Source organism: Mauremys reevesii, linkage group 17, assembly GCF_016161935.1.
Source record: "Mauremys reevesii isolate NIE-2019 linkage group 17, ASM1616193v1, whole genome shotgun sequence".
In the NCBI taxonomy this organism is placed as follows: Eukaryota; Metazoa; Chordata; order Testudines; family Geoemydidae; genus Mauremys; species Mauremys reevesii.
Window position 1 is genome coordinate 29273097 of NC_052639.1, and position 8995 is coordinate 29282091.

At 45.4% G+C, this 8995-nt stretch overlaps 1 non-coding gene across 1 annotated transcript; it reads left to right on the top strand.

Moving 5' to 3' along the window:
• The first annotated feature begins 2066 nt into the window (after window positions 1-2066).
• On the top strand, window positions 2067-2139 carry TRNAQ-CUG. Its single transcript has one exon. It is a non-coding gene; the product is annotated as a tRNA-Gln (tRNA).
• The last annotated feature ends 6856 nt before the right edge of the window (window positions 2140-8995 follow it).

An 8995-nucleotide genomic window follows, 5' to 3' on the forward strand; every position in this document is an offset into this window, starting at 1 on the left:
TGCATGTGAAAAGTGTGTGTATCAGACAAAGAACCAATCAGCAGCAATGTAATATTGGTGTGTCTGACGTTTGCTAATATGGAGAAGCCTATATAATATGAGGCATTGTAAATAATAAAGGATTCAGCTTGCAATCATATTGGTTGTTGTGCTTTATCCGGCCCGCCGGCAATGCAACAGAGCCCAACCCAGGGGGGGGAGGCACCCCACCTGAAAACCCTATGGCACCATGGGAGTGGTAGTATCCACTGCCTCCATCTCCCACCAGCCAGGACAGGCCCCACAGCACCATGGGAGTGGTCGTGTCTCCTGCTTCCATTTCCTGACAGCCGCTGCCAGGCAGGGCCCAGACTTCCCGTTTCTGGTGCGAGTCCGGAAGCAGATGCTGCCATGAGGCGATGCTGGGAAGGGTGGTGCTGGTGTCAGGAGAAAGCAGGAGGAATAGGTGGGGTCTGTGCTACTGTCCCCCTAATCCCTGCTCCCCCCCCCTCTGGCACCCAACCCTGAAGCTCTGCACCCCTAACCCTGTGCCCCCTCCAGTTCCCCTAACCCCTGCCTCCTCCCGCACCCGTAATCCCTGCACTGTGCCCCCTTTTCCCTAACCCCTGCACCCTCCTGTGCCCACTTGGGGAAACTGACCTGGATGCACAGAGTAGCTGGCATTGCTGCTCGCTCCCCCCGCCGCCCCTGAACACTGCTCCTCCGCACATCGCTAGGGGGCTGTGAGAGGGGGGCACGGAGGAACATTGGGGGGAGCAATATCCGCTCATCACCGCTATCTCCCCCTTCTCTTCCTCCCTCCCCATGCTCCTATGCCGGGAGGGAGCAGGAGAAATCTGGGCACCACCCCAAGCAGCACTCCCTGCCAGCCGGGAGCAGTTTCTGACTTTACACCAGCAGCACACACCTCTCTGCTACCGTACAGCACTGCCCTTGACCATGGTACCCCTGGGCAATTCCCTGGTGGCACCCACCCCAAAGGCTGGCCCTGGCTATGGGCTTCAGAGGGAGTGAGCAGACCAGGCGGCCATGGAGAGGTCCAGCCCCTGTTCTCCTCTCCGAGCTGCTAGCAATCAGAGGCCAGGGACATGCTTCCATGCTGATGACAGGTACTGCTCGATAACGATGCCACCAACCGAAGATTGATTTTCCTGTCTAGTGGTTCAGGTTCTGTAGTGTCTGCATCAGAGTGTTGCTCTTTGAGGACTTCTGACAACGTTTCACACCTCGTCCCTCTTGGATTTTGGAAGGCTCTTCAGATTCTTAAACTTTGGCTCGAGCGCTGTAGCTGTCTCTAGAAATCTCACGTTATACCTTCTTTGCGTTTTGTCAAATTTGCAGTGAAAGTGTTCTTAAAGTGAACAACATGTGCTGGGTCATCACCCAAGACTGCCATAAAATGAAATATATGGCAGAATGCGGATAGAACCATGGAGCAGGAGACATACAGTTCTTCATCAAGGTCTTCAGTCACAAATTAACACGTTATTTTTTTAACGAGCATTATCAGCATGGAAGCATGTCCTCTGGAATGGTGGTTGAAGTATGAAGGCATATGGGTGTTAGCATATCTGGCACGTTAATACCTTGCAACGCTGGCTACAAAAGTGCCATGAGAGAGCCTGTTCTCACTTTTAGGTGACGTATATAAGACACGGGCAGCATTATCTCCAGTAAATGTAAACAAACTTGTTTGTCTCAGCGATTGGCTGAACCCGAAGTAGGACTGACTGGACTCTAAAGTTTTACATTGTTTTCTTTTTGAGTGCACTTATGCAACAAAAAAAAATCTACATATGCAAGTTGCACTTTAATGATAAAGAGATTGCACTATAGTACTTTATATTTTACAGTGTAAATATTTGTAATAAAACTATATATAGTCAGCACTGTACACTTTGTATTCTGTGTTGTAATTGTGTCAGCAACCTGCCCAGTTGCCTCGCTGCCAGGGGATGCAGACATTTCTGTAAGGCACATAAAGGGGCTATTTGGTGTTGAAGCAAATGCGAGGAATGTGCATTTATGAGAGGGAATTTCCATCTCTTCAGTAGCTGTACATCAGGGCCCCAGTGGCCTAATGGATAAGGCATTGGCTTCTGAAGCCAGAGATTGTGGGTTGAAGTCCCATCTGGGGTGAAAATCTACTTTCTTCCTGTATATTGCAAGGAAACCTTGGCCTTTATATTAAACAAGGAAGCTGGGAGATGTTTGAGCACAAAGTCCTGGATCTTGGGAACAATCACCAAGGGATATTAGAAGGCTCAGTCTGGTGACCTAATGGATGCAACCACACCTCCCCATCCCAGGGTAGTCCCATCTGAGACATTCCCCTCCTGCCCTGACAGGTGGGCTGTGCAGATGATGGTGGAGGGCAGCAGGAGAGGAGGTTGCACTAGTGCTGCCTGGGCTGTATCTGCACCAAAGATAAATGGAGGGGGTCATGCAGCCTGTGCCTGAAACTCCACAAGTGCTATGTTCACTCCCAGAACAAGTCAAATGCTGCACCAAGGATGGTGAATTCCCATGTGAGCACACAGTGCCCCTGTCCACCACAAATGCTGCACACACATCAACTGCACCAAAAGAGACACAAACTGCACACTGAGGAGACAGCTGGTTTGTTTCCAGGTTGCTTTTATTTCCAAAGGTACTGAAGTGTGGGGTCTCTTCTTTTTCCGTGGGCAGAAACGCAATGGAGGAGAATCTCACATCCCTTAGCTGCTAGGTGACAGTGGCAGGAAGAAAATGCACTGCAATGAAATTTAAAAAACATAAATAATTTAACAATGAGAAGTAATTAAATAAAAATAATCCAATGGACGCACATGCCGGTGGCTTGTTCCCAGCCCAGAGAGTGAGAAGCAGGGAGTGTGTGAAAGGCGGGTGGTTAAGTCTGAGGGAGCATATTCATAGTTTGTATAAGTTAAATTATAGCAGACCGCTACAAAATACTCCATTTGGTAACATCAGTACAGAATATAGAAATCTACAAGCAATACAGCCATACACAGTTAAGACAGGGTGTCCACTTAATACCAGAGTTCCCACAGCCAAATAGCTGGAAGTCCCTTCACAGTCACTGCTAAACAAAACAACATTGTGCAGAGCCAAGAGCAGCCCTGCTGTGCCATTAGGAAGGCCTGCAGGAGACGCAGCAAATCCATCTAGATTCTGTGCTTCTGCTTAGTAGTTACCAAGTGTGATCAATGAAAGGGTAGGTGGGTAGCTCCCTTTTTTGGACACCCAGCCAGTAGCTATAAAATTCCTCTGAGACCTTGTCTACCCTATGACTTTAGGTCGAATTTAGCAGCGTTATCGCCATTTAACCCTAGACCCATGCACACGACAAAGCCCTTTTTTTCAACTTAAAGGGCTCTTTAAATCGATTTCTTTACTCCACCTCCAACGAGGGGATTAGGACTGAAATCAGCCTTGCTGGGTCAAATTTAGGGTAGTGTGGATGCAATTCGATGGTATTGGCCTCCAGGAGCTATCCCAGAGTGCTCCATTGTGACCACTCTGGACAGCGTTTTCAACTCAGATGCACTGTCCAGGTAGACAGGAAAAGGGTCACAAACTTTTTAATTTCATTTCCTGTTTCGCCAGTGTGGCGTGCTGATCAGCACAGTTGACCATGCAGAGCTCATGAAGAGCTCATCAGCATGATGTGCACATTGCCAGGGCACATTGCCCGGCCTGTACTCTGTGAGAAGTCTATGACCATGTCTATGTCCTCATCACTCTTGTCACCGCACTGCTGTCACCTCCTTGCCTGTTTTCGCTTTTGCAGATTCTGGTTCTGCACTGAGAAAAGGCGTGAAACAATTGTCTGCCATTGCTCTGATGGAGGGAGGGGCGACTGATGGCATGGCTTACAGGGAATTAAAATCAACAAAAGGGGTGGCTTTGCATCAAGGAGAAACACAAACAACTTTGTCACACAGAATGGCCCTCTCAAGGATTGAACTCAAAACCCTGGGTTTAGCAGGCTGTTGATTTCACAAAACAAAACAGGTCAATTTCTTGTTTTGATTCATCTAGTTTTTACATCTTAGGCTGGTAGCAAACAGTACAGTACAACTGCTAGCCATTGTCATCTCCTGGTTGCTTGGCAGAAGATGGGAATAACCTGGCTGAGTCACTCCCATGTCTGTCCATGCGCCCCAACTGACCTCAGTGAGATCAGCTAAAAGCAAGAACTATTAACACAGAATTCTGTTCAAAGCCAGAGAAGACTTTCAGCCTCCTTCCTCTTGACGGTTTCTCTCCTTCCTTCTGTTCAAAGACAGTTCCCTGTACACTCCTAGTTTGCACAAACCCACCCACTGACCTGTGACTAACAATCTCTCGCTGCTAACTCTTCCAGGAAAACAGGCCAAAGAAAGTGTCTGCAAGCGCTGCACCGCAGCCCCAATACTCTTTTCAGTTCCTTCCCACAGAACTTTCACTCCAGACCAGTCCAGTGCCTTGCTGTTGCTTGTCTAACCACTGCCAGAGGCAGTGGTTTCCCCAGGAATTGAAATTAGGGGGGGTGTTCGAATTTACAGGGGGGGTGTCAGGACCAATGAGATATATAAAAGAGATATGAATAAAGTAAATGTTTTGTTAGGATTATGCAAATTTAACATAAGAATAATGCAAGTTACACCAAAACACATAACAGGTCTAGATTTCTAAAAAAATATAATTTGTTTTTTAAAAAGGATTTAATTTAAATTGACTTTTGAAAAGTAAGCCATCATGGTGAAAGAGGAAAGTCCTCTCATGGATCAGTAACTGGTTAAAAGATGGGAAACAAAGGGTAGGTATAAATTATCAGTTTTCAGAATGGAGAGAGAGAAATAGTGGTATCCCTGAGGGGTCGGTACTGGGACCAGTGCTGTTCAACATATTCATAAATGATCTGGAAAAATGGGTAAACAGTGAGGTGGCAACATTTGCAGATGATACAAAACTATTCAAGATAGGTAAGTCCCAGGCAGACTGAGAAGAATTACAAAGGGATCTCATAAAACTGGGTGACTGGGCAACAAAAATGGCAGATGAAATTTAATGTTGATAAATGCAAAGTAATGTACATTGGAAAACAATCTCAACTATACATACAAAATGAAGGAGTCTGAATTAGCTGTTAACACTCAAGAAAGATCTTGCAGTCATTGTGGATAGTTCTCTGAAAACATCCTCTCTCAGTGCAGCGGCAGTCAGTGATTCCCAACATTCTGTTTGCTTTTTAAAAAAGAACAGGAGCACTTGTGGCACCTTAGAGACTAAGGCTATGGTTACACTTGCACTTCAAAGCGCTGCCGCGGCAGCGCTTTGAAGCGCTAACTGTAGTCAAAGCGCCAGTGCTGGGAGAGAGCTCTGCCAGCGCTGTCCATACTCCACCTCCTGTGGGGAATAACGCACAGCGCTGGGAGCCGCGCCCCAGCGCTGGGGCTTTGACCACATTGGCGCCTTGCAGCGCCGCAATTTGCAGTGCTGGAGAGGGTGTGTTTTCACACCCTGCTGCAGCGCTGCAAATTTGCAAGTGTAGCCATGCCCTAACAAATTTATTTGAGCATAAGCTTTCGCGGGCTACAGTCCACTTCATCGGATGTAGCCCACGAAAGCTTATGTTCTTTTGCAGTACAGACTAACACGGCTGCTACTCTGAAACCTTCGCTTTTTTAAGAAAGGGGAGGCAGTGACCATGAGATGGTCGAGTTCAGGATCCTGACACAAGGAAGAAAGGAGAGCAGTAGAACAGAGACCCTGGACTTCAGAAAAGCAGACTTCAACTCCTCAGGGAACTGATGGGCAAGGTCCCTGGGAGAATAACATGATGGGGAAAGGAGTCGAGGAAAGCTGGCTGTATTTTAAAGAAACCTTATTGAGGTTGCAGGAACAAACCATCCCGATGTGTAGGAAGAAAAGTAAATATGGCAGGCGACCAGCTTGGCTTAACAGTGAAATCCTTGCTCGTCTTAAACACAAAAACAGCTTACAAGAAGTGGAAGATTGGACAAATAACCAGGGAGGAGTATAAAAGTATTGCTCAGGCATGCAGGAGTGAAATTAGGAAGGCCAAATCACACTTGGAGTTGCAGCTAGCCGGAGATGTTAGGAGTAACAAGAAGGGTTTCTTTAGGTATGTTAGCAACAAGAAGAAAGTCAAGGAAAGTGTGGGCCCCTTGCTGAATGAAGGAGGGAACCTAGTGACAGAGGATGTGGAGAAAGCTAGTGTACTCAATGCTTTTTTTGCCTCTGTCCTCACAGACAAGGTCAGCTCCCAGACAGCTGCACTCTGCAGCACGGTATGGGGAGGAGGTGACCAGCTCTCTGTGGAGAAAGAAGTAGTTCGGGACTATTTAGAAAAGCTGGACGAGCACAAGTCCATGGGGCCGGATGCACTGCATCCGAGGGTGATAAAGGAGTTGGCCGATGAGATTGCAGAGCCATTGGCCATTATCTTTGAAAAATCATGACGATTGGGGGAGGTCCCGGATGACTGGAAAAGAGCTAATGTAGTGCCCATCTTTAAAAAAGGGAAGAAGGAAGATCCAGGGAACTACAGGCCAGTCAGTCTCACCTCAGTCCCTGGAAAAATCATGGAACAGGTCCTCAAGGAATCAAATCTGAACCACTTAAAGGAGGGGAAAGTGATCAGGAACAGTCAGCATGGATTCACCAAGGGCAAGTCATGCCTGACTAACCTAATTGCCTTCTATGATGAGATAACCGGCTCTGTGGATGAGGGGAAAGCAGTGGATGTGCTATTTCTGGACTTTAGCAAAGCTTTTGATACAGTCCCCCACAATGACTGGGAATTTTCAGCTTAGAAAAGAGACGACTAAGGGGAGATATGCTAAAAGTCTATAAAATCTTGACTGATGTGAAGAAAGTGAATAAAGTAAATGTTTTGTTAGGATAATGGAAATTTAACATAAGGAAAATGCAAGTTACACCAAAACACATAACAGATCTAGATTTCTAAAAAAATATATAATTTAAAAAAAAGTATTTAATTTAAATTGACTTTTGAAAAGTAAGCCATCATGGGGTAAGAGGGAAGATCCTCTCATGGATCAGTAACTGGTTAAAAGATGGGAAACAAAGGGTAGGAATAAATTATCAGTTTTCAGAATGGAGAGAGATACAAGGGGTATCCTTGAGGGCTCAGTACTGGGACCCCTCAAGGGGTCCTATTCAACATATTCATCTGGAAAAATGGGTAAACAGTGAGGTGGCAAAATTTACAGATGATACAAAACTATTCAAGATAGTTAAGTCCCAGGCAGACTGCGAAGAGCTACAAAGGGATCCCATGAAACTGGGTGGCTGGGCAACAAAATGGCAAATTAAATTCAATGTTGATAAATGCAAAGTAATGCACATTGGAAAGCAATCTCAGCTATACATACAAAATGATGGCATCTGAATTAGCTGTTAACACTCAAGGAAGAGATCTTGGAGTCATTGTGGATAGTTCTCTGAAAACATCCACTCCACGTGCAGCAACAGTCACAAAAGCAAACAATGTTGGGAATCATTATGAAAGGGATAGATAATAAGACAGAAAATATCATATTGCCTCTATATAAATCTATGGTACGTGCTCACCCTGAATAGTGTGTGCAGATCTGGTCACCCATCCTAAAAATATATATATTGGAATTGGAAAAGGTACAGAGATGGGCAACTAAAATGATGAGGGGTATGAAACAGGAGGAGAGATTAAAGCGACTGGGAATTTTCAGCTTCAAAAGAGATGACTAATGGGGATATGATAGAGGTCTATAAAATCTTGACTGGTGCGAAGAAAGTGAATAAGGAAATTTTATTTAATCCTTCACATAACACAAGAACTAGCAGTCACCCAATGAAATTAATAGGCAGCAGATTTTAAAAACAAAAGGAAGTATTTCTTCACACAATATAAAGTCAACCCAGGGAACTCTTTGCCAGGGGATGCTGTGAAGACCAAAACTATAACAGGATTTTAAAAAGAACTAGATAAATTCCTGGAGAACAGGTCCATCTGTGGCTATTAGCCAGGATGAGAGGGATGCAACACCATGCTCTGAGTGTCCCTAGCCTGTTTGCCAGAAGCTGGGAGTGGGCAACAGGGGATGGATCACTTGATGATTCCCTGTTCTGTTCATTCCTCTGAAGCACCTGGCCTTGACCACTGTTGTAAGACAGGGCACTGGGCTATATGGACCATGGGTCTGACCCAGTATGACCATTCTTATGTAAAAATTAATTATAATAAAAATGTTTAGTACAGAAACTCCCAACATAATGACCTCCCAAGATAGCAACAATGTGAGATAACAACCTTGGCAAATACTGCATTTTAAAAATCTTGGCCTACTGGGAAACATATTTATATAAGTTTCCATTCCCAGTCACAAATCTAGCATTCTGGAGCAAAGTGACTAAAATATAGTCCAACAAACAAATGTTTATTTAACGTGCCCTCACTTTTCCCTCCACTGCACTCCGCTCACTGGTGTTGTCCTTGGTCAGTGGAGACTCAGAGTTCAGAGGTGCTTTCACGTGAGTACACCTTCCAGGTGGGGACAAAAGGCAAAGTTTGCTCTGGCAACGGCTGTTCATTGTGCCACTGTTCACTCCACCACTCTGTTGCCAATGGCCCTGCACAGTCACCTTCTGCTGTCACCTACCACTGTGACCTCTGCGATTTGGTCTCTTGAGGTTCCACCAGCTCTCAGTGATTTCAACATTAACAAGTCACTGACCAGATGGCATTCACCCAAGAGTTCTGAAAGAACTCAAATGTGAAGTTGCGGAACTATTAACTAAGGTTTGTAACCTGTCATTTAAATCGGCTTCGTACCGATGACTGGAAGTTAGCTAATGTAACGCCAATATTTAAAAAGGGCTCTAGGGGTGATCCTGCAATTACAGATCGGTAAGTCTAACGTCGGTACCGGGCAAATTAGTTGAAACAATAGTAAAGAATAAAATTGTCAGACACATAGAAAAA